Below are 11,615 nucleotides of genomic sequence, written 5' to 3'. Positions count from 1 at the left end.
TCAGCATTTTGTCATAGAAGAGATTCTCCAACCCTCTGATCATTTTTGTGGCCTCCTCCGGACCTGCTCCAGCAGCTCTGCATCATTCCTATGCTGGTGGACCTCAGGTCTGGATGCAAAACTCCAGATGGGGCCTCACAAGGGCACAGTTGAGGGGGACAATCACCTCCCTCTCCCTGCTGGTTGCCCATCTTCTGATGGTCATACTGACAGTTGGACTTACGGGCTGCAAGAGCACCCTGCTGGCTCATGTCCAGGCTTTGGTCCATTAAGATCCTCAAGTCCTTCTCTGCAGGGCTGCTCTCAGGAGTTCTCTCTGATATCTGGGATTGCCCCAACCCAATTGGATCATCTTGCACTTGGCCTTGTTCAACCTCATTAGTTTCTTGCGTGCTCACTTTTCTAGCTTTTTTAGCATTTTTTTTCTTTTTTCTTTTTTTAGTGGTATGAGCAAACTCGCTAAGGGGACACTCAATCCCACAATCCAGGTCATTGATAATGATTTTGAAGAGAGTTGCTGGGGGAATCACTTGTTGTCAGCCTCCACCTGGACATAGAGCCATTGACCACAACCCAGTCATGTAACCATTCGACCAATTCTTTATCCACCAAACAGTCCAGCTTTAAAGTCCATATCTTTTTGACTTAGAGATAAGAATTTGATGTGGGACTATATAAAAAGCCTTGCAGAAGTCTGGATAGATGACATCAGTCACTCTTTCTTTGTTCCTTAAATACCACGTAGCAGGCCACAAGATTGGTCAGGTACTATCTGCCCTTCATTAAGCTGTGCTCGCCATCCCAGACTACCACCTTGTTTTTCTTGTGCATGTATACTAGAAATCAATACTGGTTCAAGAGATATAAGATATGCTCAACCTCACAATTTCAGAAGAAGTATGACAGATACCACTTATGTTTGGAAAATACTGGGAGCACAAAAAAGTGGAAAAAGTTAAAGACTGCTGAGACGAAAAACAGATTTTAAGAATCTTTCCAGTAGGAGAGAAGCTGAGCATGTGACTGTCCTGCTGGGAAAATTCCTCATATATATATATATATAGTTTCAAGTCTTGGGAGTTTCCAGTATATTATCGGCTCCCCACATCTCCCAGCTTCCCTGTGGGCTCTGTGGGAATTTGATGTGAATGCTGTCAGCTGGGTAAATCTTTCAGGGATGGGTTTTGGTTGAACAAGGAACTACATTACCTGACAATTTCTAAATTCAAATCAGAATGTAACTCTTGAACATGCAAAGAAGATATTAAAAGTAGATAACGTTCTGGTTACAATTTTATTCATGATTTTGAGACAGTCAGAGTCTCTATTAACAAAATCCAAGTAAAACATTTGTTTCAAAGGCTCTAAAACTTCATAAACTCAAAGTATATTTATAATGTTAAGGATGAGGCCACTGAACTCTCCAGGACGTAATTAATTCCCGACTTTTTGTAAGTTAAAATTGTTCCTGATAGCCTTATTTTAACTGGTGTCAATTATTCATGCAATAAAAAACAAAGACTCCTCTTGTGAGTAGCTTCTGAATATAAATGCACTGCTATATTTTAGATCTTCTGTTATTAGAGAATACCAAAATGCATAGCATACATACCAAATATTTGTAAATGTAGTATTTCTTCAAGAATATCACTCAGCATTGTATGTTTCTGGATTTAAGACATGCTTGGTAAGCCCTAATATTGAACTTAATAATATATGAATATCTTATTAATTAAAAGCCATAATTAATTCATTGAAGAAAACATCTTGTTGCGATTGCGTCAGCTCTCTACTAATCTTAGGCAGAACATTGCAAACAAGAGTGTTTAGCAAGTTTTAATTGTTAATTAATTATATATTAAATTAATTGCTTATTAATTAAAATATGGTGTAATGAAGAATAAGAAAATATAATAAAAATCTAACTGAATCAGATAGAATAGGACAATGTTATGTTGCAATTATTTAATAACGTGTTAGGAACTCTTTCAACTGAGATGAAATTCACTCCTAGCAAAACAGAAACAATGGCCACAGGCCGTTTTAATTCAAGGTACTTCACCGTATTTAATTCTATTAACTGCAGTACTTTCTCAAGATGAAACTCTTTCCATAGCTCATAAAACTCAGAATGAAATAGGTCCCAATTACAAAATAAAGATGAGATCATCCTAGATAAATCTTGTATTATTATTATTTTATTAGTTGCTGCTTTCTTTGAATTTAAAAAATTCAAAACTAAATTGAAGCTATTTCAGAAATCCTAGAAAGCCATAAAGATCTTTGGAGTGACTATGTACAATACTTGGTGTGTTATTATATAGGATAATATTCCCTCTTATTTGTTTACTAAAAAAGGAGACACAGCATCTCACACTGGGAAATATCCTGAGTAAAAATTTTCCAGAGGAATAGGCACTCATGGCAGATAGCCCTTAGAAACAATTGTTACTTATCATCTAGTAAGAATGAGAGGACTCAGCTCCTAGAAAGATCTGTTCTCAGCAGACAGTGAAGAGATTTCAGATAGACATTCAAATATCTACAATGTGGACAACTAAAATTGGAAAAGAGAATCATAATCTCTCAGTTTATTTCTTTCACTTCACAAAATTAATGTTGATTCACAATCAACTAAACATTTTTCCTTTTTAAAAAAAAATTGTGGTCTGTTACATATTTTTATTTGCTTGTTTGGTTTTAACTGAGATTGATTAGCTTTTAGACCTGGAAGATTTGACAGAAGTTCACAAACAGAAAACTCAGTTCTGCTACAGCATGTGAAGACTTTACATTACCTTCACAACTGGGAACCACAGTGTGAAGATTTCCTTCAGTGAGGTGGTATTCATTTCATGTATACTTATAAACCAGCTTACGCTGGATTTTGATCCTTAGAATTGTAAGATCCAATTAAGACATATTTTAGGTGATCCAGAAAGATGTGGCAGTGAAATCAGAAATTGTATACATTTGCATTGGGTCTATACCTCAGAAGTTGATCTTGTCCCATCTACACAATTTTATCACATTTTCAGTGCACAACATCCAGTTCATAGTGTGAATTATACATGAAGTATTAAAACAGAGCTTAGTTCTAAAAGTGGAAATCTGTTATGAGCAAATTTAATCTGAAGAAAAGGAAGGGTACAGAGAAATACAGTGGCCACATTAATGGAGGCTGTAGTACCTCAAGGTTGACTGAAGCAATAATACAGTACATGTGGCAGTATGCCAAAGTAATAGAGCTGTGTTACTCCCCTATTCTTCAGGTGAGGAGCTTGAATGGTATGAAAAATATAGCTTGGCTAAGCTGTGTGTAACACAATTTCAAAGGTCTTTGTAAGCACAAGTTCATCTAGTCACATGTGTTTCAGTGTGAGGCACACGCATGTGAAGTTGCAAGAGGTAAGAGAACTCGGTTACGCACCAAGGCTTTGGAGACATGTTTTGAATTTGAAACAATGCACCTATATGTGCATTCATGTGTATACTATATGTATGTTCTCATATTTAGCATCCATGAAAATACTATCTCACCAATTCATAAGGCAACATATGTCTAGGATGCCAAGATTAAGATTCTTTTCATTACATTCAGATGAAGAATCAAAATCTCTGCTGTCTCCAAATGAGTAAGTGATTCTCTTTTACTAGGATTTGTATGGGGTTGGTCTATCAGAGGATTCTGCCAGGATTGCTGTTGGAAGGCCATAAATTAATCTATACGACTGTTTTGATCTGATAGAAGGAGATTTGTACAGATCACTGAGTGTACATATGCTGTTTAGCTATAGATAGATTACAGTTGTAGACATTAAAACGGCTGGAAGACACGCAGTAGATAAACTGACTGATATCAACTGGGTGCTCTCTGTAGTGTTTGATCAAGATTCTGGCATGCTTCCATGTGTACATGGACTTTGGAATAGAGAATGTTTGGTAATTCCTAGGTTGGATAAATGTTGTAAAAACTGTTTTCACACGCCAGGAATTACAGAGGGATGGAATTTCTTGTTACACTAAGGTGCGATGTTGTGATGGGAATTGCAGTCTGCTCACTTGAGACTTTCAGGGGTAGTGTTAGTGATATGGTGAAGATTTATTCCTAAAGAGGAGGTGGGCAGCAGCCTAACAGCAAGGTTTAAGTACAGAAGATGAAGTCTGTATCAAATAGAATCTGGCAGCTGAGTAAAGGAATTTGGAAGGAAAGACTGGTGAAAAACTAACAAGAAAGCCACTAACCAAGAAGAATGCACGGTGGAAGTAATAGCTACCAGAAGCTGGAGGAAAAGAGTATTTACATGCCTGTAATCCTGTGGCTGAGACTACTCAGATAGGCTTGGGAGTGCCCTGCTGAATCCTCTCCAATACCATTTAGGGAATCTGATAAGTGGCTGTTGTTACTTTTTCCCCAAAACAGAGAAGACTGGGTATAATTAGATGGAGGGTGTGCACTCCACCACAGTGCCTGGGGTGCTTCATGCTATGCCCTGTCTTTGCAAAGCACAAGGCAGTGGTGAAGGATACAGCCTATTACCTTTCTAGCTGCTGTGGGATGGAAAGGCACTGCACTGGCAGTCCAACATTTCTACTCCTGCACTGAGGCTGCATACAGAGAAGTCCGTGCTGCTCCCAGCTTCTTCCCAGATCCTCTCTCAGTTCTGGAACAGGTAAGTGGAGGATGAGGATCGCCTTTCCTTACTTAGAAGATCTGCTTTGTGTATGGGCAAAGCTGCTGAAGATTCATTTTCTTGGGAGTAGGAGCACTTCAAAAAGCATGACAGCTGGACAGGGAAAAAGTAGTTGGCAGGAGCACCACGAGCTTTGTCTTTTGAGACTATTGGAAGGAATACTAACAAGAACACATTACAGGATTAAGGTAGTAAACAGTAATTATTTATAATGAATCTTTTCATATAAAAATCATATTTGTACCTAAGAGCACTGATAAAAATGTCTGTCAGTTTCCCAGTTGCAGTCAGTTTTTGATTAAGTGATAAGAAAGTCTAGGACTAGGACTTCAAAAAGGGGGAAAATGGGTAGAAGAAAGAAAGAGGTAATATGAGAGATTTGAGGAGACATAAATACTAATAGCATGGGACAAATATAGAATTGATGGAAAGCTGCAAATTCTGGAAGTGAGGGAGAAAAAAAACAACACAATACCTAGCATATAATTTGATGAAGGAGGCGACAGATGTGAGGAGATACTTAGTGTAGGAGTGACCACTGAGATGATAGGTTGAAAGGTGAGAGAGAGGGAGACAGGGAGCTGGAGGAGGGTGGAGATTCTATGGGAAGGAAATAGGAGTCAAAGGTATCACATGTAGAAAGGGAGGCAGAAGGGAAGTCTGGCAACAAGCTGAAGGCTGCAGCTGCGAAAGCCATACAGGAAGCAAGCGACGGGTCTCCAAGAAGACCAAAGGTAGAAAAGCAATATTTATATAAACAAATGGGTCAGAAAGTATTCATAAATTGAAGTTTCTGGAGTATTTTTTTCCCTTTCCCTTTTCTTGTTTTTTCATTTTCTGACAGGCTTTAAAGATGGAGCTTTGCAGAAAGCAAGGCAAAGAGGTTTATGACACTGGTTGATTCCTGTGTGCATGCAACAAGTAGCATTCTAGCCCTTGTCATGCTGTCTCACTTCAGGGTTTTGTTAACCCTCTATGAAAGGCCATGACAGCCAGGCTGCCACTGTTGCTGTTTGCTGTAACTGTCTGTTAGAAAGTGCTTCAATCTGCTGTTCAAATCCAAAAGTAAACTAAACCCTGGACAGTTCATCACTGCTGTGAGAAAAGGATCTTGCATGGATCCAAAAAGGCAGCAGGAGAAAGCAGTGACTATCATTTGACTTATATGTTCTATTAGACATAGATCAGAACCAAAGCCTGTGAAGTTCTTTAAAAATACCAATGAATTGGAACATCTGTATCCACAGATGTGATCCCTCATTCTGATCTGTCTGTGCTTTATTTAACTGAGAATACAAACCTGAATCTAAAGAGTTATTTCCAGCATAAAATGCCTCACCTGCCTTGCAGGGTCTTCTGGGGATTAAGTAGGATTTAGACTGTGTTTGCAAAGAGTTGTTGCAAAGACAAGAAGCAATTAAACTTGTTCTGGATTGGCAACACGGAACTGACACATTGTCTGCAAGTGCTGCGTTATTGCAGAGGTTAAGGAGTGCTGAGGCAGGGGTTAGCGCTGACAGGATTTCTTACAGCTGGTCTTTCTTGCAAAGCAGGAGGGTGAAAGAGTATTAACCTTGGCATCACTTGAGACAGTTTGTCTACTGCAACTTTCTGTTTATCTTTGTGGCCTCTGTCGTCTTTGCACCCATTGGACACTGGGCAGCTGCAGAATTGCAGTAGAACTGCTGCAGAAACTCATTTTTTCTGTAAGGAGCTAACTTAGCAGACACCCTCCATACAGGTATGTAACCCTGCTTCTGAACTGAATGCAGTTTCTCAGCAGACAGCTGCACACTGTATTACTGTACATTGTATTAGCACACAACTGCTATGAAAATACTACTACATGTCTTAAGTACTGAAATCAAAGGGATCATTCAGCTTCTATTTCTTGTCTGCTTATAATTCTAAGAGCCCATTTACTAGAATTTATAAATAAATATACTGCCAATAAAATGATTTAATTGCATATTAATGTATTGTTAATTGTAAAGTCTAATTAAAATGAAGATACTCAAAGTTTCAAACTGTCTATAACAAGTATATATAATCATTTGTCTGTGAGGCATTATCTTTTATATGTGTCTGTGTTACATACGATTATATATATTTATTACAAACGTGAAAGGAAAGAATCATGTGGTATGGCTGCTTATAAAATAAGTGTGTTATAAATGAATGTGAAAATCCTGACATAATAATGGACAGAAAAATGTGTATGTCTGAGTAGATTTACAGTTATAATTCATGCCCAATAAAGATTCTGATGTAACATTCTGAGATAACTCAGAGAATGTACTGTGATCATGCATATACTAATAACCTGTTCTGCTTTAGTGATCTGATTCTCTTTCAAAGCAGATGTAATCACTATGATAGAAACTCAATTATTTTTTTTAATTGTTAAAAATACCCTGTTTATGTAAAAATTGTAGTCTGCAGTTGTCCAGTGTCAGTTTTTTTTTTTTTTTTTTTTTTTTTCATGCCCTCAATTTATGCTTCATAGACCCATAATGAGCACAGACAGGAAAATAGTGAAAAATGCAGGTTTTTTTTGTTTTTTTTTTTAACCAGTTAAATTATTATATTTTGGATCTACTTTGTATGTAACTGATAGTTACATGCGTATTTCTCTAACATGTTTTCATCTGAAAGTATAGTGTCATGTCTCAGCTTCAGAATAGTGTATAATCTGAGAAGTTCAAGGTATCTATTAGCTGCCCGTTTCTTTCCCTACCAGAGCACAAATTTCACCACTAGTATGTTTTCTACTCATCTGTTCTTCGTAGTTGTTAACTCTTTCCTAATGTGCAGTAACTCTTCACATGTTTTCCTACTCTCTCTGGACCTTCAGCTGTTGCCAAGGTATCTTTTTGTGGCCTAGCTCACCAGATCCATAAGGAAAGGTTATAGAAGGTGAAAAACGGTTGTAGCACATTTTCTTGAAACAGTCTGAATACTGCTCTGTCATGCAACTGTTAGGCAAGACCCACACAGTCTGTACTGCTGCTGTCAGCTGACGGGGAAGATGTGGTTTTCTCGAGCGTTTCCATTAGCTCTGTGCTGCTATAGCAGTTGTCTCTGATATACCCTCGAGAGACAGACCTGCATCAGGAAGGACTTTGGCCCATATTAATTGTGTAGATAATGTTTTCTGTTTTCCTTTCTTCTAGTAGGAAAGCTTCTGTCTCCTGGCAGAGGTCTGGGTCTCCAGATTCTACTTCAGCTACTGATTCTGACTCGCAAGGAGAAGATGGTAAATTGTCCCAGGACATAGGACTATTTAAATAAAGACCCCTCTGACCCCTTTGAACTTGGGCTGGAATAATAACAGATACATATACAGACTGGGAAAAGAACTCCTTGAGAGTAGCCCTGTGGAGCTGGAGTTCCTGGTGGATGAAAAACTGAACATAAGTGTGCTCTTGGAGCTTGGAAGGCCAGTGGTATTCTGGGCTCCATCAGAAGAAGGATGGCCAACAGGGACAGGGAAGTGATTGTCCCACTTTGCTCTGCCCTCATGAGGCCCCATCTGGAGTACTGTGTCCAGGTATGGGGTCCCCAGCTTGGTAAAGATGAGGAGCTGTTAGAGAGGGTCCAGAGGAGCCCACAAATATGATCAGAGGGCTGGAGAACCCTCTGCTACCAAGACAGGCTGAGGGAGCGGGTTTTGTTCAGTCTGGAGAAGTGAAGGCTTCAGGGAGACCAATATTTGAAAGAAGATTATAAACAAGAGAGAAACCAACATTTTTACCCAGATAGGTAGTGATAGGACAAGGGGAAATGGTTCTAAACTGAAGGAAGGGAGATTTATATTAGACATCTGGGGGAAGTTTTTCATTAGGGAGTGGTGAGGTGCTGGAACAGGCTGCCTATAGAGGTTGTGTATGCTCCAATGGGGCCCTGGACAAGTTGATATAGTACCAGATTTGGAGATTGGTGGCCCTGCCTGTGGCAGGGATATTGGAACTTGATGATACTTGGAGTCCCTTCCAACCCAAGCCATTCTGATTCTATGATTAAAAGGATCGAAGGATTAGAGGATTAGCCCAGGTTTTTGGTTTTCTTTTCCAATTTTCCTTTATATTTTTCTTTTTCCTGGAAGTAGGTTTATCATTTGGCTTTAATGCTTCGTGTTTATGGTAGAAATGAAGTCTTGGGGTAGATCTGCATGTTGCTCAGACCAAGGATGTCTCTCCAGGCCTGGAAGATGTCACCTAAAAGAATAAGTTTTCAATTACTTGCCAGGACTCCATCACCAGGGAAGTCACCAAAATGTTAAAATTGGTTCTTAATTTATTGGAAAACTCACTTGTAAGTATTGCACAAACAAAATTCTGGTGTAGCTGGTAGGCAAAAGCTAATATAACAACTACCTTGTCATTCATCAGAGCCACTTCCACTGTCTGGTTGGGATGATTCATTATGATGGCTGTTTCTCAACCAGGTATTGCACCAGTGAAGGCGTTTAAAATTACTCTATTATTCTGTGACTTCTAAGCCAAGGAGCAGAGTTTTGCAAGAGGTGGAACATGTCCAAGTGAGGACAAGATTTGTTAAATTTCACTTGTCTTTCAAAAGATATCTGTTTCAAAATTTTTCTCCCTTACCATAAAAGCCTGCTCTCTGTGTCCTCCTTAAGTTTCTAATAGAAAAGTCTCTGGCATTAACAGACTGACCCAGACCTTTAGCTAACAGACTTTTATAGGCCTGTGTTGCTTCAGACTCACACAGAAACTAGAGTTGATATATTACATATTCTGTATTGTGTTCATTTCTACATTCTGAATAGCTCACACAAACACATGGGAATGGAAAAGATGAAGCTTGCTCTACCCCTGCCTCTGTTATGCTTTCATACCTGCTAAAATGAAGTGAAAATAGCTTTTAAATGGAACTTTGAGAACTGAGAAAGGCAGTAGTTCATGCATGCTATCGTGACTAAAGAAGAATGCAGAATGAGTATTTCTGGGTAGAAAAGAATTGAAATGGCTAATGGGTCTTCTATTGCCCATTTTGCCCTTAAATAACTTAGTTGCAGTTTAATGGAGAAACACATAATTGGCAGGAACCAAATGTATCACACTCTTTCCACTGTACTACTGCCAAGTTGGCTTGAGTCGGTAGTATTTTAAGATGCTTTCCATACCATCAGAGCACACTGAGAATCACAAGGGATAGCACCTTAGGTACTAAAACTTCATAGAACTGAGAAAACTGCTTTTGAGAGTCACTATTGGGTAACGAAAGAGCAGTACAGCAGTTCAAAATGAGTCTTCCGGGGTATTCTGGTGGGATCATGTATGGTGTGCTTGGGAGGATCTTTTTGCAGGCTGAAGCAGGCTGAAGACTGCTTGATATGGGTGGCTGCAGTATGCATTATGGGATGCACTGAAAAGCCTTGAAGGCCAACACGTGCAGTAAATTTTATGATGCAAGGTGGGCAAAAAATGCTACAACACCTCTGCAATCTTTGGCCAAACTTTCCTTTAATGTCAGATAGCAAATATTTTGAACTTTTTCCATTAAATTTTCTATTTGCTTTGCAACTTGTTTGCACTCACCAAAACCTTGTGTAACTGTCATGGTACTATTGATATAACACACTGATGAAAGGACGAGCTGAAAATCTCACTGGGGAGCCTGACCAGAGTTGCTCTAATATTAACTATTGAAAATTTAGATGTCTAACTTAAGCAAGTCATTTTGGTGCAAATCATTTAGGAGAGGACAGGAAATCAATGCCTCTCTCTTCCTTAGTTCATATAGTTAATTTTCACATGGTTAATATTGTTTGCAACAATATTTGTAGATAACGTTAGATAAGAAAAGAATTGCTATGAAAATAAATTTAGGTCCTTAAGAGAGGAGATGTTAAAAGCAGAACTGACACAACTGAAGTATCTTAGTATTTCCCTCTTTAAAGTGAAGTTAGTACTCTATGCCATGTAACCCTCTTCTTTCCCATGGCTTTTGGAAAATAAGATAGCACAAAATGCCAGTCACAGTGAGAGTAGCTGAGACAAAGACAGTGAAAATATCATTTAGGAAAAGAAAATTCTGTTTGTTTATTTGTTTTTTTTTTTTTAATTGATTGGTGTTTTGTATTCAATTTATTTTCAGGCAGTATCTTCATGTAGGTGAACGTTCGCACTAGGGGATCCTCATACGCAATAGGAGCAAACCAAATTGTTGAAGCTGTCCAAGTGGAAAGCTTGCTTACTGCTTTTGTATTATATGATTAGGTGATACACAGCAGGTTTTCACTGCCAGAGGAAACCACGTTATCTTTTGTGAATACAAAACTTTACTCCATATAAAAGAACATTTCCTAGTATCTCTCATGCATGCAGAAGGGCAAAATTCTTATCTAGCTGGTGGCATATTGCACATTTTCTTCTGCAGATGATTCAGTTTCCTCATTGTCCTTCTTAGTAAATCAGAGTTCATAACAGAAGACAAGTGTGCTGAATCGGAATGAGGCTATTTGTGAATAGAAGACACTTGCTCCTATTTTTGGTCTTATGAATACTTTGAATTTGTCATGACTAAGTATGATACAACCCTTCTTGTAGGACTTAATAACTTTCGGTAAACCTGAGAGGACCAGTGCGTGGTGACAGCAGGATTTTGAACTACCTAAAACAAACTGTTGCTTTTTCTTGCCATAAAAGGGGTTAAACATAATTTCTCACACCTTTACTTCAAAATAGGAAGAGTAGCTAAAATATTTTAGAAAGACAGGCTTTGAATGCTGACAAGATTAACTTCATCTTCTACTGTACAGACTGACACTTTATTTTAAAAATACTTATTTTAAATTCTTTCCTTCTTTCTTTCTTTCTTTCTTTCTTTCTTTCTTTCTTTCTTTCTTTCTTTCTTTCTTTCTTTCTTTCTTTCTTTCTTTCTTTCTCTCTCTCT

At 38.4% G+C, this 11,615-nt stretch overlaps 1 protein-coding gene across 2 annotated transcripts in view; it reads left to right on the top strand.

The window, feature by feature from the left end:
* Positions 1-5,358: 5,358 nt before the first annotated feature.
* CD36 (CD36 molecule) overlaps positions 5,359-11,615 on the top strand; it is a 38,064-nt gene continuing 31,807 nt past the window's right edge. The window contains exon 1 of one of the 2 annotated variants that reach the window (XM_042872340.1): positions 5,359-5,428. The gene's annotated coding sequence lies outside the window, so the exon portion shown is untranslated. Of the gene's footprint in view, positions 5,429-6,292; positions 6,436-11,615 lie in introns of those variants that run through there. The other variant, XM_042872341.1, reaches the window with a different exon arrangement.

This window comes from Lagopus leucura, unplaced genomic scaffold, assembly GCF_019238085.1.
Source record: "Lagopus leucura isolate 7727_CA_CO unplaced genomic scaffold, USGS_WTPT01 Super-Scaffold_100008, whole genome shotgun sequence".
In the NCBI taxonomy this organism is placed as follows: domain Eukaryota; kingdom Metazoa; phylum Chordata; class Aves; order Galliformes; family Phasianidae; genus Lagopus; species Lagopus leucura.
The sequence above is the reverse complement of the archived record's forward strand: the minus strand, read 5'-3'. Positions and strand labels throughout refer to the sequence as shown.